This window comes from Talpa occidentalis, unplaced genomic scaffold, assembly GCF_014898055.3.
Source record: "Talpa occidentalis isolate TD23 unplaced genomic scaffold, MPIMG_talOcc4v2.1 talOcc4.7, whole genome shotgun sequence".
Taxonomy (NCBI): domain Eukaryota; kingdom Metazoa; phylum Chordata; class Mammalia; order Eulipotyphla; family Talpidae; genus Talpa; species Talpa occidentalis.
The window spans coordinates 26,633,624-26,657,013 of record NW_023605083.1 but is presented as its reverse complement, the minus strand read 5'-3'; the positions used below and the strand labels follow the sequence as shown (position 1 = coordinate 26,657,013).

General features: G+C 38.8%; 1 protein-coding gene and 1 pseudogene across 4 annotated transcripts in view; both read left to right on the top strand.

Moving 5' to 3' along the window:
- KANK1 (KN motif and ankyrin repeat domains 1) overlaps nucleotides 1–23,390 on the top strand; it is a 205,018-nt gene that overhangs the window by 17,923 nt on the left and 163,705 nt on the right. The gene's annotated exons all lie outside the window — the stretch shown is intronic.
- On the top strand, nucleotides 9,172–9,456 carry LOC119232560 (40S ribosomal protein S27-like; annotated as a pseudogene).

Sequence of the window (23,390 nt, the reverse complement as noted above, 5' to 3'; positions counted from 1 at the left end):
ATACTGGGGCATCTGGCACTTGCTGGTCAGAAGAGTTTTGGAAATGGGTTTTATCCTGCAGGGTTGGTGACTCTTTGAAGAGGAAGGCACTTTTGAATATTTGCATTGCTTTGAAGCCAGTGCCAGGGAGATATTGTGACTTATTGCCAGTCAGAGGCAAAGCTGGGTGTGAGATATTTTCATATGCAGGAACAAAGGTTGTTGAAAAAAGGAGATAATCATTAATTTTGTCAGTGAAATTTGTTGAACCCATAGGGCAATTTGGAGGACTCATAGCTGTTTTGAAAATCTGTTGCTAATCATGGTGTATTATAAATTCTAATCCTGGGTTAAGGGCATGAATTTGGGTTCAACTTTAGGTTTACTCATTTGTGACTTAAGGAATGTTGTTTAATCTCTCTAAGCCTCAGTTTCCTCAGCCAAAGAATGAACACTGAATTTGTTGCTGGGTTCTTTGTAAGGGAAAGATCAAATAATGCATAATACATTTAAAGTGCCTGGCACAGTCTAAGTACTTGAATTATGAAACCTCTTGTGCTGCTGGAAGAAGCCTATAAAATGGAAAGTTTTATATAGACGTATACATTTTTATTCCCCTAACACTCTTAAGATCTTCCCATTCTGAATTTTTGAATAAATTGAATCCCAAATAGCTTACTGGCTCAATGTCCAGTGTCTGGGGCATTCTGGTTGAAGGTGAACATACCTGGTGAGAAGTCAGGGGTTTCTAAGATTGGTTCTTCTGGCCCAGTAAGTCAAAACTGGGGGAACATTTCTAGTCCTGATAGAGTGAGTGAGGCAGAAGGAAGGTCATGTGAGCTTTGAATAGTTGCCAACCATTATGTTCTTTTCCTTTTTGAAAAGTAGGCTGGAAGTTGTTCCAGGAGTTAAGTTCATTATCTAACTGTCTTCAAGCCCTGCCTCCCCTCTCCCATGTTTATGAAAAGCAAAACAAAATCACTAGGTGCTCACAACATCCTTTTAGGAGGATCTGGACATTGACTAGCAGGCACTCCCAGAATCTACAGATTTGGGTTGAGTAAGAAGAAAATAAGTCACCCAGTTCTTTTACCACTTGGCTTTTTCATCATCAGGGCTTGGCAAAGGTTTGCAGCATGGGGAGCAGGAAAAAGGGGTGGATATAGATAAGAGCCAGGTCTTAGGCACCCAAATAATGTATCTGCTTTGATAACTGCCTATCTGGATTGAGGGAAAGGACATTGAATAATAAATAGTGGGAGTATGAAGAATGCGCCTTCAGACCTACCAACTTGTGGAAATTCAGAAAATGTAATGCAGAAATGTACGTTTTTCCAGCTTGTGAATTCAAAACAATGGGATTGTTAGAAGAACTTTTGAAATTTGTTCTTTTTTGAAAGCATTATTGTGTTCACTGGGTACATGTGCTTTGCTCATAAAAATGTGTGCCTTGATCACTTTGCTGGAGGTTGGTGGGGGTATGAGTTTTACTTCCAATGAGAAGTAATGTAAGATGTCATATCTTAGCAGGCATTAGGACATTTTCTTGAAAGAAAAGGGGGGAATGATGCTACTAAATAGAAAATGCTGACTGTATTGGCAGACATATGTCTTACATGCATACTAGCAGAGAGAGATTTAATTCCTGACCACTAGATTTTATCTTAATCATTCCTAGGGTGATATTTCCCCCCCTCTTAGTCACGCAGTTGCCTGCTCACTGACATTTAAATACTGACTGTTAATCCTGGGTAATGAACGACTGTAATTTATAGTCAAGAGTACAGATGTAAGGAGACAGAAAGGATATTCAAATGCTTTTAGTGCCTGTTTTCTTCTTTGTGATATTTTCTCCTAGAAACCTTATGAAAGCACCAAAACAAAATAGGGAAGTAGAAAAATTCTGTGAGTTTCTGTAAAGTTTTGCCTTGCCTTGTCCATGAAGGAACAATTGTGGTCTTTTAATTTTTGTTGTGTATTTTAATTCCATGGATGGAGATGGGTGGAGGCGGGGGAGAGGAGAGGCTGAGGTAGAAAGCCAGACTTGGAGAATTAAAAATGATCTCTTTCTTTGAGGATGCCCCCTACACCCCCTCTTGTTGGCTTCTCGACCGTGGGACCCAGCCACATCACTTCCTGTCCAAGTTGGCACTGACACTGGCACAGTATCTCTGTCCAATATTCTCAAACTGCATTTGGCAAGTTTCCAGTGATAGAGTCACCCCGAGAAACAGCTCAGCCTCCTTCTTTTCCCCTCCTCTGTTGCCTTGGGCAGTTTCCCCAGCCAAGGATCCCCACATCTGTTCTTTGCATTTTGGAATAGCCCCATTGAGTCCCCAAACCTTGTCTTTGATTAATGTAGCCTTGGCTTCCTGAACATCCAAGTTTGCCTTCCCTTTCTGTTATGCTTACGCCCTAAGTCTTCTCTAGAGAAGACTTATCAAATGCTTTTCTGTGGGAGGAAGGATACATTCCTCTCCAGTCTGTTCCTCCCTAGATGAGAAAAAGCTCACGCTGTTGATTGCCTACTGTGTCCATGGCTCTGTGCTGAGGGTACTCCTTTAGTCTCATAACAATGGGGTCATCCCTGCATGTGGTCCAGCGATGGTTGCCCTGATCATGTGGCTAGCTTGTAGCAGCATTCCATGGCCAACTGCTTTACACATTGTGAAGTGAGACAGACTGTCCAGTAAAGCTGCTGGATGGCAGAGCATACCTCCCAATTTGTCAGGGACCTTCTCTCCACTTTGGGATTTCACTTTCTTAACAGTAGGCCACATTGAAGGGGTGATGTAAGTGGTTTCTTCTGTTCTTGAAAATTTAGGTTCTCTCTAAGGTGACTTGTATTTTCTCTGTCATGTTCCCTACTTCTGAGTTTTCCCTAGTGCCCATATATCTGCTCAAGACAATCTATACCTTTTTTACTATGCTCTTTCAAACCTCCCAGCCTCCACCCACTGCCCAACTTCATAGCCACATGCATATTTTGTGTTATTTGTTACAGTAGCAACCCACATTAGGTACCAAAATCTGCATTAGTTTTCTCTCCAGCAAACCCCACAAATTTAATGTTTAAAACAGCACAAATGTATAATCTTACAGTTCTGAAGGTCTGAAGGTAAGCATTGGTTTGACTGGAATCAAATCAAGGCTTCTAGCAGGGCTGGTTCTAGGAAAGACTCCGTTTCCTCATACCTAGCTTCTTGGGACTGCCTGCATTCCTTGACTTATGACCCTCTTCCTCTATCTTCAAAGCCGCCCATGGCAACTTGAGTCTTTTTCATGCTTCAGATGCTACTTCTGACCACATCCAGAAAAGGCTCTGTGCTTCCAGGGACTCATAATTACATTGGACTCGCCTGGATAACTGGGGTGAATGTGTCTTTATCACCAAGTTACTAGCCTTAATCACATCTTCAAAGTCCTTTTTGGCACATCTTTAGTCATAGGTTTGGGTATTAGAGCTTAGAGGTCTGTGGTGGTGGTGGGGTGAGGAGTCGTTCTGCAAACTGCACAGTTCACATGCTGGTCTTAGTTCAATACCACCATTTCTTCAAGCCACGCGTGTTGTTTCTAACACAACGAGCATTTTATTCAGGGCTCATTTGTCCCATCTGGCTGGCCACATGGACCTTGCAGTACAGGTGTGAGATGACCAAGAGCTGTTGGCATACTGAATTTACTTCCCTCTTTTAATGAAAACAGGCGATAGAAGCAAGGAGACTACTTGGGTTGGGACTGTCTGTATCGTGAAATTAAGAAATAAAACTAAAACCACAAAAGCTTTGCATAACTGAAATACCAGTGCTGGTACAAGATACATCTTCTTTGAAGAAAAAGCTAAGCTGCACTGTAGTGTGTGTGTGTGTGTATGTGTGTGTGTGTGTGTGTGTGTGTGTGTGTAAATAGGACCCCTCTGTTACATTTTCTGTATTACTGTGTAGCATCCCCTTGGGGGGCATGGGAAGCCCCTCTGCTTGCCACCTGGAATTTGACGCCAGTTCCCCTCTGACAGCTGGTTAGCCTGTAGGGGCCTCACAAGTTAAATCTTGTCTCAGGAAATAATTTACTAGAAGATCAAAGCATATATGGGGTAAATTAAATTTTCAACAAACCACAAGTTTAGGAGATGTAAACATTGTCTCCTAAGTATTGCTAATGTCCTTGATGAACCAGTACTTTTGGGGGCTATTTTTTCTTTTAAGATTATAATTCTGCATTTGATTGATTCATATCTTACATGTTGAAAAAGAACTCTGAAAACTCGCAACTAAGATAAATCCCTGAAATAAATTATTTCCATGTATTTTGGCACATAGCTTATTTAGAGCAGTGATTCTCAGTGAATTCAATGGGTGATTTGGGCCTCTCCTTCCAGGGGGCATTTGGCAATCTCTGGAGACATTTTGGATCATCATGATTCTGGGTAGGGATGCTGCTGGCATCTAATGGTTTGAGGCCAGGGATGCTGCTAATCACCTTACAATGTACAGAATAGCCTCCACTACAAATAGCCATCTGTCCTAAATGTCAGTAGTGCTGAGAGACTTGCAGAGGGCCATTTTCTAATTTCCACTGATTTGGATGTACCTTTACACACATACATACATACATACAGACACACACACACACACACACACAAACACATTAATTTAAGGGTCCATTCCTTTTATTGCCTCACTCAATACAGCATCTTGCCCTAAGTAGGATCAAACATTTGTGTCTGAGTTGATTCTTCTCCCCACCCTTAAGGTATTCATCTTTTTTTTTTTTTTGGTCTGGAAGTAGAGCTATTAAGAACAGCATTGACAGCAGGTGATGGCATTATTGCAGTCAGCTTGGTATGGAAAAAAATACAGGCTTTGGACACTCTCAGCCTCTGCTTTCTTACCCCTAAGAATAGGCAATAAAAAAACTAGGGTGATTTTACTTAAGAAGAATGGTGTTAGGAAATGCTTGGCATGTTTTAAGTGCTTAGTAAATGTATTCTTTTCCAAAGTGACTGAAAAGGAAATCTGTGCAAAGTCCAAAGGGCCTGTGACTCTGCCCCCCCGCTTTTTCTCTGTAAAAGAAAAAATATATATATTTTTCTTATAAAGAAGAAGGCAGAAATCTTAAGCATTCTGTGATTGTTCTCAGCTCTCCAGGAAGGAGAAAGAAGGAATGTAGAGCTTTTCAGTAAAGGTTATTCCATGATTGACAAAACTAGCTGAAGTTCCTAACTGGCACGTTTTGCTTCAGGCAGGAGCTATTTTTAAAACTAAATTGACAGCAACTAGTTCAAGTTGGAACATTCCTGACTTAATTATAGATACCTGTGAAGGTTCCTTCAAACAGGTGGGTTTCAGCAGTTTGGTCCTATTTGGCAAAAACTATTTCTTGCACAGTTACTTGTTTAAGAGGAGGCTCAGAACACAGCTTTAGGAATCTGACTTGATAATCTGTCTCTGGATCTGAGCCTTCATTGTCTCAGTTGTAAAATAGACACAGTACTACCCTCAGAGGGTTAGGGATCACTGAAGACATTTTTACTTACAAATTGAAATTTTCCTAGTTTTTAAATGTTATATATAAAAGTGCCATGAGAGATAAAAGGAAGTTCACTTTTCATCCAAACAGTTTACTATTTTTTTATCCAGTTGCATCTATTTTGAGAAAATTGATGTTTGAGAAATTCCAGCCTTGGACTTACTATTTGTCTTTCTACAGAGGGAGAGTCAGCACAGATCTCTGACTTGTGGTTCCCAAGCCACCAAAGACTGACTGTTCCATATTGTGGTTTGGTGCCACTGAAAAACTAACAGGGGGCAATTTACAAAGTTTTCACTTGAGAAAACATGATAAGCCCAACCACTCTTTAAAAGGCTGTTAACTGTAGCAAAGTCTGACTTTTCTCTAATTTCTGTGCCCATTGATTTGCCCCTCACCACCCTCAAAATCTCTGTCTAAATCCTATCTCTAGAAAGAGGCTCCAGATTGTACTTGATTTTGATAATTCTTCAATTTTACATCTAACCACATATTTTCTTAGGCTGCCCTTATTAATTTGAATTTGTAGTTGCTTAGTAAATGTAACATTTCATGTTATTTCTGCAGCTTCAGATTTTCTTTGGGGCTAGTTCCATGTCATTGCATGTATTTTATATCACTATAGCATCTACAGCAGAAAGGGGCATTCTGTAGCCCTGGTACTTATATTCCGTATTGATGAGCTATAATTTATTTGAGATAAGCAGCGAACAGAGGAAGTATCCACCTGAATGTAGGGATCAGTAAGTTGAAATTGAAGGGCTAAGTTCGGGGGAAAGTGAGGTTTAGTTGGGGAACCAGACAAAGTAAGTCTTCTGATAGGGGAAGCACAGGATATTATAAGCACATAATACTGGGAACATTAGAGGGAATATTAGTCAGTGAAGTTGAAGCTGAAACCTGTTCAGTCAGGGGGAGGTACCAGATGAAGTGATAGATTTGGGGAAGAGGATGTTCCAAACAGAGCAGGGGCCAGTGGGGCAGCATCCTGTGTTTAGATCCTAAGAGAGTTTAGTTGTGATTTCAAATTGGAGCATGGAGTTGGGCATGGGTGTGTGGGGGTGGTAGGAGGAGTAGGTGATAAAGGAACTTGCATACCAAGTAAACAAATTTTAAATTTTAGTCCTTGGGTGGTGGGAAACCATTGAAGCGTTTTGGCTCATGAGGGATGGCCTTTAAAGTGCAGGTTGAGGGCCTTCCCAGTGGTGCAGCAATTGAGCGCTAGGCTGCGAAGCCTCTGCAGCGCCGGTTTGCCACCTGCGAGGGTCGTCCCACATGGCACGAAAGACCTCTCCTTCTGCGCCCGCTACTCCCCTCAGCAGTATACTCCGTCCATTTGCGTGTTCTGCTCCTTGCTCTGGCTTTGGTGAATTCTGTCACCCTCCTGCGCTTCTGCCTGTACCCAGTGCTTGTATAAATAAATAAATAAATCTTTAAAAAAAAAAGTGCAGGTTGAAAAAGTTCCGTTCTTCTTGGGTATGTTCAGATAACCTGAGAACTGAGACATCTCTGGCGAGAGAAATCATCACCAGGGCTAGGCAGAATCATGGGGCTAGAGAAAGATGGATGAAGTGGAGGCTTAGGAGTAGATTCTCTGTGAGCTGATTGAATGGGGAGAAGGAAAAATTGAGTGTAGGGCTTAGATTTCTGGGAGGCCCAGTGAGAGGAAGCCTAGGGGTCAGGCGATGAGCTCAGTTTTGAGCTCAGTTTTGGACAGATTATTTGTAGGGGTCTGTGCTACACCAAAAAGGGAAATGTCAGTTGGAAGCTTGCATTTCAAGATCAGAAAAGAGAAAGCACAGTGAATTGAGCTCTGCAGAGTATCCCCCATATAGATGTTCATTGCACTTGTGAGTCAGTGTGACCACCACATGAGGGGATGGGGTGATAGAATGGGAAAAGAAGTCTTAGGGCTGAACCCCAAAAAACAGGTTCCAAAGAGACTGAGGAGCAGTGATTAGAGAGGACACAAGAAACAGCCAAGAGTGTATTCAAGGAGTGTTAGTTACCGGTATCTGACTCTGTGGAGCCATGAGAATTGAGTCCTACCCAATGGATTTGGGAAGAACAGTTTCAGGGACTTCATGGTTGCGAGGCCTGAGCAGAGGCTGGAGCAGAGATTGGGAAGTGAGGGAAGAGCAGCAGCCTGTATAAATGTGGTGCTTCTGCTGACCTGAATGGAGCTTTTGTGAGCATGATAAAAAGGTGTGCGCCCCCCCCCCCCGCTCCCCACATGGATGAACACAGTTCTCAGGTATATGATTTGTTGAAGGGTCCATGGTGGGACTTTAGCTTCCATAAGTTGGTTCTCTTGTCTAGTGCAAGATGGCTTAGGGCAGATCAGTCAAGGGTAGTTTTGCCCCCCGGGGAGCATTTGACAATGTTTGAAGACATTTTTGTTGTTACAGCTGAACAAGGGCTTGTAGGTGGGTGCATTAGGTAGATAGCAAAAATGCTGCTTAGCACCCTCCAATGCACAGGGCAGCCCCCACATCTAAGAATTATCCAGTCCAAAATGTCAGTTATGCGAAAATTGAGAAACCTTAGTTTAATGAGTCTTTTGAGATTGTTGTCTGTTAGGAGGGTATGAGAGGGTAGTGACTGAGGAGGATTTGAGAACAGTTCCTTATGTACTTGGCTACAGTTTAATTTGCTTGTGGCAGTTTTCATCTTGCATCCCTACCTTGCTACCATGTAACTCCTATTCATTAATTATAGCTTTCCAACTGTTTATTGTCCTATAGCCATTTTCACTTCCCTCCTCCAACACCATAAATATTGTAATGCAAAATGACCATGTATCCTAATTTCTGTTTTAGGACACATTGTAAAACACCTGCATTTTGATACCATTGGTCAGGAAATTCTATTTTGGTAGATGTTGCATTGACTAATCTAAACTAGTTCATAATTCAGTGCCCAGTTGATAAGACTGGTGCATAGAGTCAGCCCCTTGACTCGTCTGGCTTCCAAAAAGGACAGGAAGCATTCCTTGTCTTTGGAAGCAAACCTTGCTTCTGGGTTTGGGAAGAAAAGACTACAAATTGTTCTCACCAGATAGGGTTGCAGCAGCTCTCCCAGCATTTTGGGAACAAATCAAGTTATTATCTCAACAATGTCAAAACTGTGTTCCCAGATCAATTGTTTGAAGCATTTGGAACTGATGAGTAGGAGAAGAATTAATTAGCAGCTCCCTCTCTTGGTGTCCATTTTCAGTCTTCTCAAATTGCAGCATGAGAGTCCCTCAGACATGCTGGCTGCTCATGGTTATCTGTTTTGCAAGGTACAAAAGGTTGCTGGCTAAATTTTGTGAGCCCCTTAAACGGAGGGCGACAGTGTCCTGGGTTTAATGAACAAAAACACTTACTGAACATATCATCAATGGGAAAGCTCTTGAATTCACAGAATAGTTTTGGAGAGTACTGGGTGAGTGTGAAAAGCAACATTGCCTGTTCTATTCTCAGGAATATTTAACCCTGCAACAGTGAGTAAATCTTAAGCCCTTATAAGAATGAAAACAAGTTCCATATTACGTCTTGGCAAAGAGTGTGTGTGCAAGACAATAAGAATGTGGATTAAGAACAGAAAGTGTCTTACTTTAAAATGGTGGCAGTAGAGATGAAAAAAAATGAGTTGCTAGCTTCTGGCGGTGATGACCTCCCCAGGAGAACATGCCTCTCGCAAAGGATTTCCTTCATCCCTCTCCAGAAGAGGAGAAGAGGAAACACAAGAAGCTCCTGGTGCAGAGCCCCAATTCCTATTTCATGGATGTGAAATGCTCAGGATGCTATAAAATCACCACTGTCTTTAGCTATGCACAAACGGTAGTATTGTGTGTTGGCTGCTCCACTGTCCTCTGCCAGCCTACAGCAGGAAAAGCAAGGCTTACAAGAAGGATGCTCCTTCAGACGGAAGCAGCACTGAAAGCACCCTGAATCAAGATGAATGAGAAACCATCCTAATAAACAAGTTTTGGATACAAAAAAAAAAATTAGTTGCTAGTCATGTTGAATCTGAGATATGCCTTGGTTGTGGGAATGTTATTTCTTAGTTAATTACTGCATGTAAAGTTGTATTTTAAACACCATTCCTATTGTCTTTCACATAGTTTTCAAAGATAGGATCGACAATAAGAATTCTTGTCCTACATGATGCACACCATTCACTATGCATGTAGCATAAGCATTCTTTTTTTTTTTAAAAGATTTATTTATTTATACAAGCACTGGGTACAGTCAGAAGCGCAGGAGAGTGAGAGAATTCACCAGCGCCAGAGCGGGGAACAGAACAGGCAGACTGACGAAATACACTGCTAAGGGGAGCAGTGGGCGTGGCAGGAGAGGTCTGTCATGCCATGTGGGACCCTCTCAGGCGGCCCAGTATCAAACCGGTGCCGCACAGGCTGCGGGCAGCTTCTCAGCCCAGTGCACAACCGCTGTGCCACCAGGGGAGGCCCAGCATAAGCATTCTTTTTATGTATCTGTGTACATATAATCTAACTCAGTTTTCAACCCTATGAAATAGTAAAACAGACAGAAGCTTTTAAAGTTCTGCTGTGGACCAGCCCAGGTGTGAAATTGGAAGGCATTGGTGAGCAGAAAGTGGGGTATTTTAGGCTAAAGAATATTGATGTAAAACAATCCCATTTCCTGCAAATGGCCAACAGGCATATGAAAAAATGTTCAACATCACTTGTAATCAGGGAAATGCAAATCAAAACTACCATGAGATACCATCTTACACCAGTGAGAATGGCATATATTAAAAAAACTAGCAACAACAAATGTTGGCGAGGGTGTGGAGAAAAAGGAACTCTTCTGCACTGTTGGTGGGAGTGTAAACTGGTCCAACCACTATGGAGAGCTGTGTGGAGATTTCTGGGCCTACTAAACATAGAGCTTCCATATGATCCAGCAATTCCACTCCTAGGTATTTACCCAAAGGACACAGAAACATCAATTCCCAAGAACACCTGCACCCCTATGTTTATAGCAGCACTGTTTACAATAGCTAAGCTTTGGAAACAGCACAAATGCCCAAAAATAGATGACTGGCTCAAGAAGATGTGGTACATATATACCATGGAATATTACTCAGCATTCAAAAAAGATAAACATGCAATTTGCAGCAACATGGATGGCGCTGGAAGGGATCATGCTCAGCGAAATAAGCCAGAAAGAAAAAGAAAAATACCGGATGGTCTCACTCATAGCAGGAATCTAGAAAACTTAAATAAGGGACCAGGAAAATGAATAACTATAAGAAAGTGAAAATCAAAATCAACAAAAAACTATGAACCAGAGACACTTTTTGGGGGGTGGGGGGCAGGAGGGGAGGGATTGGGGTCAGAATGGGGGGTTTGCAATTGTATGGGGAATATAAAAATTATTATTTAAAAAAAAAAATCTCATTTCCAATTATGACAAAGTCTTTTATTACCTAGTTACAAACAGCTTGTGATCATCTCACATTAGAAAAGTTTTTTTTTTCCTAGTAGGGACTTTGGGAAATATTGATAATCTTTTATTATCTTTCTAAGGTTTTCCATATAATGAAATTTATAACCCTTCTTATATGACAGCATATGGTTATCTACAGTGAAGACTATTTCTTATGTGTCATTTGGATTTGCGAAGTCCTTTTACTACCTTAACTAAAAATTCTTTATGGTAATTATTTGAGAAAAAGATATTTCTGTGAGTAGATAAATAAGGGAAATAATTAAAGAAGTCCTTATACTTTCATGTCGAAAGTCTTCTAAACCATACCACAAACCCTCAAAGAAAATGATTATTAAAGGTTTTTCTCACTTTACGCATTCATCCCAGGAGGACTTTCTAATGTGCTCTCAGTGATATATAGAGGCTCCCTAATTATGTGATTGCCGAAGGTGAACTTGGTACTTGGTGGGCTGTTAAGCCCTTAGCAGCACTGTTGTTTTCCAGGACTAGTTTATCAGTAATAGTGAGGGTATTTGCTAAGAATGTTTGCGAAGAGAATGGAAACAAACTTACGTTTATTTGAACAAACAAACATATGGGAAAAAATCTAATAGTTATAGTGTGAGGACATTTTTATAAACAAACTTCTCCTCCAGCTAACTTACTATTTATGTTTCACAAATTTATATGTCTATGTTTGCATACAAAAAAATGTAAAAATGGGCCTCCCTGGTGGCTCAAGGTGTTAAGATGCAGCACTATGAAGCTATCCACAGCCACTGCAGCATGAGTACGATTCCCCAGCCAGCCAGGGAGCTACCCACATGGTGCAGCAGATCTCTCCTGTCTCGCCCACTGCTCCCCTCAGCAGTGTATTTCAGTAGCTCTGCCTGTTCTGCTCCCCATCTGTCTCTGGTGAATCCTCTTACCCCTGGCACCTCTGACCTGCACCCCAGGTCTGCATAAATAAATAAATCTTTAAAAAATGTAAAAGTATGCAGTAAAATATCAACAATGGTAAAGTGTCTTTGAAATTGTGGTAAATTATTTAAAATCCAGGATTTCAAAAAAAAATTGCAATGGCCATGTTATGTTTATGCAGTAAGAATAAAATAGTGGGAGAAGGTAAGTATGAATGTGTAAATGCAGGAATTTTATAGTCTGATTAGACAACTATGCACTGCATGCAATTGTAGGTGAAATCCGGTAAAGTTAATATTTTTCTTTTTAATTCTACCAATAATTCCAAAGTTATTTCTTTTACCCCATTTACTTCCATGGGAAAACAGAGAAGAGAGATAAGCAGATGTGAATTTTGGGTTTTTTTCACCTTTTCTTCTCTCATATTTTATTTCTTCCTCCCTCTCATTTTAATAGCTCTTCCATGCCTTTTTTCCAGAACCTTTAAGGGGGCATATGGAATGACCCATCAAATCCCTTCTGCAAGATCTGTCCCTCAACTAACTATAGTGGGTGTGATCAGTCTAGTTGCCTGCCTAACACTCCACTCAGCTTTGTAGGAAAAGAGTTTTACATAGTAAACAGTGCTTATGCCTAATTCTATAACTGACTTTGTTCTTCTTAAGATTCTTCAGTGTATCAATTGCCAAGGAAGTCATTCATGGCAAAATACAACCAAACCAATAGATGAAAGCTCTTGCCATGTTTCATAAATAGTTGTTCCATGCTTACCAGTTTTCTTTCCTTTAAAATAAAGGACTAGGCAGTACTTAGGAAGGGCTGTTTATTCCTTCCTCTCCTAGTCCAGATCAAATAGCTGTCTTAGCACCCAGCTTGCAATGGAGGAGCTTCCACAAGCCCCAGGCTGCATTGTGGGGGTGTGAGAAACCTCCCCACTCCTTCCTCTGCCTGAGCCACCTGGCTCCTTTGTTTTCTCCTGCTTGTCCTTTAGGGTACCAGCAGCAGTGACTCCATGGCATAGGAACTCGGAAGCTGGTGAATAAATCCCCCGAGCAGGTGGCTGCCTATTGTGTCTGGAGGAAGTGAGCAAGGCTCTTCCTGGGACTGCTTTCATCTTTTGGTAGCTTCTAGAGGGTAAAATGATCTTTAATTGGGGTTGGGAGATTGCACACACAAAGTCCTAAGGTCAGAAAGTTCCCTGGGGAAAAGCCTCCTTCATAGGTTTTGTTCTTTTCTTTCCATATAACTCTGAGGCCTGTCAGCTAGAGGACATCCTTTTTATATGGGCATGTCTGGAATGTCAAAAGTTTCAGTATGCCTGGATTGGATGCAGTTATTTAGAATAGTGACTGCTTATTTGAAAAAGCAAAACAAAACAGAAAGCATTGCAGGTGGAACAAATAAGCAGACCATCTATGGTAGGTTCCCTCTGAGGTTATCATGTTTAGTATCTTTGTGATACTGGAAATTCTAAAGGGGAACCCCAGCCTTTAACTGGGTTTTGTGATACCCTTAGGGGTTTTATTACCAAAAATGCACTCTTACTATTTAATAACCTGATCATAGCCACCTATTCCTTCCCACATATATACATAAACTTAACTGCAGATCTTTCATAATATATTCCTTTGGGCTGAGCAGCAAGAACAAATAAGTCATCTTCTTGAAATGTCATCATTGGAAAATTCCTGGGACTCTGTTATATAGGATTAAATTATCCCAGAGGTGGAAGACAGTGACTAGCAGCCTGAGAAGATGTACAAGCTCTCAACTCTAGGTTTTTGGGGGTTGTGGGAGGGAAGGGGTTAATTATAAGAAAAAGACCCAGCAGTCTATTCTATTTTATCTAGTTTCTTTTCCCATTTCTTTCCCTCAACTGTCTACTTTTGACCTTAAACTTTCTTTCCCTTTTCCCAGACTCCAGAATAACTTCCTGCCAGATGTTTAGAGGTCTCTCCAAGATAACATAGCTCCCAAAGTCTTTAAGTCTATCTCTTTTCTGTATCATTGTGTTTCATGTCTTGGGAGAAACCGAGGGGAGGAGTCAGGGAGAATTGAAGGAAATGGATAATGTACATGATATGAAGGGGAGGGCACTTGTGGTTAACATGTATGTGGATCAGCAGAATCAGGACTGTGATCAGAAGACCAAGAACCTTCTTTCCCTCACTAGACTTGTCCCAGTTACAATGAAGGTTAAAAGACAGAGGAGATTGAATGCAAGCCACAGAAACAAAAGGAAATCAGACAAATTTTCCTATTTCCCTTTTATGTCCAGCTTGTCTAAAAGGAGGATATAGCTGTTACCCATGATGGTATTTGATATCAGACTTGGTTATTTGGTTTTATATGCATGAGTCCCAGAAATTTGAATCTGAAGTTAGCTCTCTGTATAAACTGAGAGGAGTTGTTACAAGCTTTTACCTGATTTTGAAAGAGAATTTATTTTCTCATCTGACAGTATTGCCCATGTGAGAACCCAGCTGATCCAAAAGTGTGCTTCCTTCTTAACTCTGTTTGCTGAACTCTGTCACTCTTGTTTGCTGAAATAATGCCTTGAGAACTGTTAGAATGTTCATTCTCAGCTGTGCTCTGAACCGGTGGTTGGTGTGAGCAATACATCATTGAACAGTCATGAACCCTACCTACAGGGAGCTTTCAGTCTAGTTGTATAACTTGGCATTAAACAGAAAATTACAAAGGAGCAATAAAATTATAATAGAGTTTTTTAATATTAGCAGGAGTGTACAACTTCTAATATAATATAGATCTAATACAGCCTAATTTGGAATAGCTTTCTGAGAAGTGACTTGAGACCCAAAGGTTTAATAGAATTGGTAGGGTGAAGCTTGGGAATAGATGCTCTGAGGAGTGGAGGCAGTGGTAGAGCAGCATGTGCAAAGGCCCTCAAGCAGGGAGGAAGCATTAGTTTTCTTGAGGAATAGATTAGGATCCCGTGACTGCTGTAGAAGAATGGACTGGAGGACAAAAAAGTAGAGGCAAGATGACCAAGTAGGAAACTCAGGGATTTGCCCAAGGTCAGTTAGTTGGTGAATGCCCAAGCCAGAACTCAGACCTAGGTCTACGTGATGGCAAGGGCATCGTCACTGTTTGTTAAGCAATATTTGGTAATGATTTTCTTGTCAACTCAGCATATTTAAAAGATTCTTCAGTGACAGCTTCTTTCCACAAAGCTAATTGGTCTTTTAATTATAATATGAAATGCGTTTTAATATTAAGTTATCAGGTGCAAAAAAGAAGGGGAGTATTCATTTGAATGAAAGAGCAGAGACTTGGAATTTTGCCTGCCTTCTACTTCACTTTGCCAAATGTAATATCTGTAATTCATCCAATCACATTCTTAACTAATCTGCTCAAGTCTGTACTTGGCCTTTTCTTGGCCTTTTCTCCCATAACAACTTAGGGATCTTTAAAGAAAATATTTGGAAATGTTTTCTCTTGATCAGGGTGTTTGCGGTTAGATGTTGTATACACTGCTTTTGTTGCAGATTGAGCTGTTTTTCTGTCATTGAATCTTTTGTTAGGAATGAATGCAGATGTATTGTGACTTTTATTTAAAAAAAATAAGTTAGCAGGTGCATTCTTATAGAAAGTGATTTAAATGTTTGTAACCCCTAGTTTTTTGAAGCTGAAGTATGTTAAAAAGTATTTAAAATTAAATAGTTCTCACATAGAGAGTAGATTAGTGGGGTGCCTAAGAATGGGCAAAGAAGTACACTTAGGAAAAAAGTAGATGAGAGCTAATGGGTATCTAGTATCTTTTTGAACTGATTGAAAATGTTCTGAAATAGTTTTGATGACAAATACATTGTACATATCTGTGAATGTACTAAAAATCATTGAGCTATACACTTTAAAGGGGTGGCTTGTATCATATGTGAATGATAGCTCCAAACTGGAAAAAAGCAAGGGTAGAATAATGCATATAACAGGCTAATGCTCGTGGGGGAAAAAAAAAAGATGGAGTGGGAAATGTCACCAAATAGCTCAGCACAAAATTACTATTTATGCATAATATTTCAGGAAGGACACAGGAAACTGAAGATATTAACTGCCTTAGGGAAGAGGGCTGTGACTGAGGAGAAGACTTTACATTGTACTATCTTTTTGTGTCTTTTGGATTTTATATCATGTACAATATGAATAAGCAGATTTACCACAAAGATTTTTTTTATGTACAATATGAACAAGCAGATTTACCACAAAGATTTACCACACAGATTTACCACAAAAAAAAAAAATGAAGTTTGAGCTCTGGGCTCTCACTTGCATAGGCCTTCATAACTAGGAAAGGCCCTAACATATAAATTATTTACAGGGTCTTATGTTTTTATAAAAATTGCAAAATGCAAAGTTTTAATGTTAACTTCACACAAGTTATCTTCCTGTTTCTTTCCATTCCAAATTCCCCTCCATTCACTTCCCCTTTTATGAGATGTCTGTGTATGGGGGAAAGTTGGACGGGGACAATCTGGATATATTTATGGGATATGGTTCAAGAAGACTCACAAGATGCTTTCAGTTTGGGTTATGTGAATGGTAATCACTTCAATGTACAGTTAAATTATTGCTAGTTGATCTGGTGTAGAAAAGAATTTTCAGAAATACTCTTATTATCTACCATGCCAATTCATCTGGCATTGAAAAAAAAATGCAGATTCACTTTTTTCCATGGGGATAACTTGTTATCCAGCACCATTTGTTAAAAAGACACTTTTTCTTTCAAATTTTTCTTTTTCTCTGCCAAAGGTTGCATGTAGTTTCACTTCACATTTGGGGAAATTGAGGGATAAAGTGAGTTTTCCAGCAACACCCAGGTGGGAAGTGACAGAGCTGAGACTTGAACTCAGGCCCTCTCAGGATCCTTGCTCTTCGGACCCATGTTGTTCTGGTCTCAAGGTCATGTTGCCTTGATTGGGAGTTGGGAGTTGCCCCAGATACTAAGAAACAGTATGTAACATGATTGAGCAATGCACTGAAATATTTTCTTACATATTATTATATAAAAAAAATTTGTTCCAGAGACCATGTATGAGAAAAATAGAGGGTAATTGTTTTCAAATATTCTCTTACTTTTTTGAATTTACTTTTGGTAAGTTCAAAGCTTCCCTGTATATGAATTTACTTTTATGGGAATATTGAAAAATCAGTAAGATACTCTGAGTTGATTTTAATGGAAATTAAGCCCAAATATAATGATTTTCACAATAATTGATCCATCTAAAATATTATTTATAGCAAATGTTCCCAAACTTTAATGCTTATCTGAGTCCTGTGAAGGACATACATTGCTGGGTCAACCTCTTTTTTCTGATTCAAGAGGTATGTGATTAGTCTGAGGATTTACATTTCTGACAAGTTCCCATATTATGCTGCTGCTACTGCTGTTGCTGGTCTGGGGACCTCACACTTTGAGAATTCTAGTATGGGGACAGTTGCAAGAACTCATGAAATCAAATGGGCCAGTAGCTAGCCCCATTTTCCAGAAAGCCATTTTCCAGGCTCAGACAACATGTACAACTTAAAGCAGAATGGTGTCCTGATGTCCACAAGCGTCAAGGGAGATTCAGAGACTCCATGGAGACATCCCCTATTGGGAAAACTGTGGGATCACCTGCTCCTCCCCCACACCATATACATGATGATGTGTCATATGTGTCACATGACTTAGACCTGCCCAATGCACATATGGTCAATTCTACAATGATTAAACTCTGTGAGGTGCATGACATAGTCACTCAGACTGCTAAATTAAATGAGCCAAATGAGTCCACATAACCCAAAAATTCAGAAACAAACTAGGGAAGAGGGCATTTATTAATGCTAATATATAATGTTGTGAGGATTGCCCTTACTTTGGAATGTTTTAGTGCCAACAACTTTGCTGGGCATATCCTTCTGTGTTTGCAGTGACTGAGAATTATCTGCAGTAACCTTAAAGTTTGATTCTTATTTTGCTGGAAATAAAATCACATATGCTGGTCTAGTAAGCCTTAAGAAAGTCTTTGAGGTTTGATGTGTCCAGACTTGTACTGGAATATGAAATATTTGATTTAACAAGATCTGTGGGTTCCCAGTACATAAATAAATATTTTTGAAAATATGTTTCTCAAAAGACAATTAGGAAAAAATTCCTTTGAAATGCTAAAACTACCTCTTAGTGGTGATAAAGATGCTGGCAGACCCATCTCTTTCCAAAACAAACAAACAAACAAACAAAAAAAAAACAAACAAACAAACAAAAAAAAACAAAACAAACAAACAAAAAAAACAACCTTCTAACCCGACAGGCCAGGATTCATGCCCTTATAATAGCATCATTAACTATGTGTAGACAAACAGTACTGGTCATATTTAAAGTTATCATTAAACTTTCTCAGAGCTATACTTAACCTCTTTTAAATCATACTACTCTAAAATATAACTGCAAAGTTGATGGGGGGGTTAAGTTGTAGTTCTTATTTCTTTCTCTAGAGTTTTGGATTAGTTTGGGGGATGAGACAAAAAAAATTATAACTGAATACAGAAACATTTTAGAAAATCTTACTTTAAGGAGGAAGAGAAAATTTGGAACCACTTTTGATAATGAACCTAAAAAGTATGAGACATCCTAAAATTTATAATTTAGATTATATTGTTATATTTTCTTATTTTTAATTAGAATATATGCTTATCTAAACAAATCATCCTTGTTTGTGTATGTGTATATGTATCTGCTGCAGAGGGAGAAGATTGATGTGGGTTTGATGATTCCCAGTGAAGCATTTGGGAACCTTGCTTCTTTTTTTTAAAATAAATTTTTGTTGGAGTGACATTAGTTTATAACATTGTGTAAGTTTCAGATGTGTAGCATTATAATTTGACATCTGTATACTCTACATTATGATCACTAACAAAAAGCTACTTTACATCCATCCCTATACAAGTGATCCAAACCCCTTTCCTCATTTCACTCACCCCACATCCTTTACCCCTCTAGTAATTACAACTCTGTTCTCTCTAAGGGTTTGTTTTGTTTTGTTTCTTTACCACATGTAAATGAAATCATCTGGTATCATTTGGTAAATGAAATCACTTGTTTCACTTAACATAGTCCCCTCAAAAGTTTTTGCACATGGCAAAATTTCATCTATCTTTATAGTTGAGCAGTATTCCATTGTGTGTATTTATCACATCTGTGTTATCCATTCACCCCGGGATGAACACTTAGATTGTTTTCCTGTCTGGGCTGTTGTAAATAATGCTGCTGTGAATGTAGCGGTGCATGTATCTTTTTGAATTAGTATTTTCGTATCTTTCAGATAGATACCCAGAAGTGGGATAGCTGGAATATGGTATTTATCTCCTTAATTTTTTGAGGAGTCTCCATATTGTTTTCATCATGTCTCATCAATTTACATTCCCACCAATATTTCTTGAGGGTTCACCTTTCTCCACAGGAAAACCGGGTTTGTTAACCAGTCTCTCCTCTGAATGTGGGTCGAGTCTTAGAACCTAGCATTAATTAGGCTAGTTTTAGAGTCCCAGTGCTACTAGTTACAAGATGCGACCCTGGCAATATCATCTAACCATGATATTTCAGTTTCCACTTCTGTAAAGTTGTAGTCATATTATCTACCTCATGTGGTTGTAGAGTGCCTGTTTTTGTAAGTAAGCTGTAACATTTGCTGTCATCCTAAAAAATTGCATGGCAATTCTCATTTTCTTTTTGCAAGAAAAATAATGATTTTAAAATGTTGAGTGATCTAGATAAATATCCAAGAGATTAAAATAATGACATTAATGTTGTCTATCTTATGTGGAATTTTAGGCTTATTTCATTTGATTTCTTTGAGGAAATAAAACGTAAAATGTATATGTCAGATAATTTAAATTTTTTATGTAATTATCAAGGTGCCACGATGTCAAAAGGTGCTTGTGAAACTAAGGTTTGAGAAATTAGATTACTTACAATGACTATACGGTTTTCCTTTTTAATAGCTGTTTTTTTCATTACTTAATTGATCCGAAGTGGTATTTTAAAATCTAATGTATTTGTTCCATTAAGATAATTAAATTATTCATTCAATTTATTTCCTTACTCAAATTAAGTTCTTAGCCCCTTTGGTGCTTTCTTTCTGGCTATTGCCTTGTTTCATGATTTTCCAGAATAGTTTCAGTTTTGTTTATTTTTCCCTGTTTGTGAGCTAGGGTTCTATTTAATTCATTTAGTTGAAGGAATCCCTCCTCTCTGTTTCAAACGCACTTAGGATTTATCTCTCTACCATAACCTAAAATATGGTCTCAGCTAATGAAATGGAAACTTTGTTTGCATTCTTATTTGAACAAATCATCTTCAAAAAGACATTTTTGAGACAATAAAAAATTTTAATATGGACTGAATTCCTTATGAAGGTAGAAGTTGTTCATTTTGTTAGGATTTGATAATGGCATGGTGGTTATACTGAAAAACAGTGTCCTCTTTGGTTATAAATACACTCTGAAGTTCTTACTGGTAACAAGACACATCATCTTGGTTTTGCTTTCAGATGTTACAACAAAAGTAAAACAACAAGAAGGGAAGGGGGAACACCTGAAAAAGATTGGCAAAGTGCTGATGGTTATTGAAGCTCAGTAATGGGTACATTGAAGTCAATATAGTATATTAATTATAAATATAATTGATTATAAATATAATAGCTATTAATTATACTACACTGATATACATTTGAAGTTTTCCATAATGAAAGGTCAAAAAATATAAAAGGTTAAACAAATATGGCATTTCAGGCTCCTCCTACCAGCTGTTTCTAAAGGCTTCTTGAATGATGGTGGGAAAAATGTCCATGTCATCCTAGCGTTTAAAGCAGGGAATTTGGGGCAGGTGCCTACTGAAAAGGAGTTTTAAACAACTGGTAAAAATGCAGATGTGATTGATGGCCAATGATGAAAGTGAATATTCATACATCCGCAGGCAAGAAGAAAGAGGAGAAAGCAGCCAAGAATTGAGGTCACCCAGTAAACTGGAGAGATCTGTTTTGTAAAGAAACCTATACAAGAATGGTAGGAATGTCAGAGAATTAAGGTCCAAAGAAAGGACCAGTCAGGTGTTTAGAGAGGAGGTGGAGAAGGCCAGGTCTAGAATGGGCTCACGCCTTTGCAAAAGATAGAAGAAAAACTGAAAGGGTCGTAAGATGAAAATAAGATAGCAGGTATGACTATATCTAGGACTTGGAATTGTTCTATAATATAAATAGGAGACCCAGAGCTCCCAGTATTCATTGCATGAAATATGGGGACTGTAGAAATTAAGGGGAAACCCCCCTCACATTGATACACAGTCGATACTTATTATTTGTAGTAGCTATGCTCTGTAAGGGACTGTGAGCACTGAATTCGGCCATACATTCAGCCATGCTCCGGGGGGGAATACAAGCTTAGGTTCCTGTCACCTCTGGTCAGAACATTTTTACCAAATGGTCAAAGTGTAACTCTATTTTCTCTTGAAGGACAAACTGAACTCAGGACTATAGCACTACTATAATGCATGTCTCCTGTTGAGTGAAGTTTATCTTACACGTCCCACCCGCCCTCAAAACACATCATAGCTTTCTTGGGCTTAGGGACCCTAGATAGTACTTCAGCACTATTCTTGGGGATATATTTTAATAAACAAAATTAATAACAAAAATACAAAAAATGGAACTAAATGACTGAAGAGGACATTTGTTTACAGTATGAGAACTGAAACAAGCAGAGCCTCTTCTTGTTGGACCTCAGCTGGCATGTGTGTGTAGAGAGGCTCAAACATATTTCATGATTCCATTCATGTCCATGAATGACCTTGAGGATTGATTTGGGGGAGATTATGGATACTTTAGTGAGATGGTCATTTTGCAAGTACAGATTTGGTGAACAGTGAAGATCTATTGTTTGTAACTAGCCTTTTTTGAGTGTCTTAACCTTGGCAATGAATATTTTTTTCCAAAGATTTCTCACCTTCCTATAAATTGCCTAATTTTCTGTTGTAGTTTTAAATATTTATTCTAGCATCACTAAAAATCAAAGGTAATATTTTTGCAGTGGTCATCCATTTTAATTTTTTTGTGCACTGAAGTTTTTAATGAGACAGTCAACATTATCATTCACTTGTGTAAATTTTTTAAGCTTAGAAAACTCAAAGGTGATGATTTTTAAATTGGAAATCACAAAACAAATCGGTAAAAATGTGAGGATACCTAAACTGAGGGAGGCATGAAGGTGCTGAAATGAACATGACTGAAAATGTGTTTTGATTATTCAGGCTCAAATTTATCATATCTTAGGACACTTAAAAAAGTCTTGCTAGAGATACTCCATTTGACAGTGCTTCCCAAAACTTAACATGCAATCGGTAGCGTGGGGGTTTAACCCTTTCTGATGACAATCATGGAAGACAGGTTAAAGGTCCAAAAGACTGAAAAGACAGGAAAATGTTTTTCATAAATTGAAACAATTAAATTATCTGAAATAGAAAATGACAGATTTTTCCAGGTGTGGCTCAGAAAGCAAAATTAGTCTTCTCAGGTTAACTATTGTTATATTAGTGACTCTTTAACCTGTGCCCCATTCTTATATATGTTACCCATCTTTACACATCTATGTTCCATGCAGATAAAGAGCTAATCCATCTTGAAGACCAGTGCTTTCCTGTTTCAGGGACTTTCTTAAAGCTTTTTTTTTTTTTTTTTTTTTAATAATTTTTATTTATTTTAAATTTAATTTTTATTTTTATATTCCCCATACAATTACAACCCCTTATTTTGACCCCAAGCCCTCCTTTCCCCGCCCCACCCTCATAGAGTGTCTCTGGTTCACAGTTGTTGCTGATTTTGATATTTTCTTTCTTATAGTTTTCATTTTCCTGGTCCCTTATTTAAGTTTTCTAGATTCCTGCTATGAGTGAGACCATCCGGTATTTTTCTTTTTCTTTCTGGCTTATTTTGCTGAGCATGATCCCTTCCAGCGCCATCCATGTTGCTGCAAATGGCATGTGTTTATCTTTTTTGTTTTTTTGTTTTTTTTTTTTTTTTCATTTCTGTATGACTTGTGCTTTTTTTTTTTTTTATTTTTTTTTTATTCTTAAATTTTATTTTTATATTCCCCATACAATTGCAAACGCCCATTCTGACCCCAATCCTTCCCCTCCCGCCCCCACCCCCCAAAAAGTGTCTCTGATTCATAGTTTTTTGTTGATTTTGATTTTCACTTTCTTATATTCATTTTCCTGGTCCTTATTTAAGTTTTCTAGATTCCTGCTATGAGTGAGACCATCCGGTATTTTTCTTTTTCTTTTTGCCTTATTTCGCTGAGCATGAGATCCCTTCCAGCGCCATCCATGTTGCTGCAAATTGCATGTGTTTATCTTTTTTGAATGCTGAGTAATATTCCATGGTATATATGTACCACATCTTCTTGATCCAGTCATCTACTTTTGGGCATTTGGGTGTTTTTCCAAAGCTTAGCTATTGTAAACAGTGC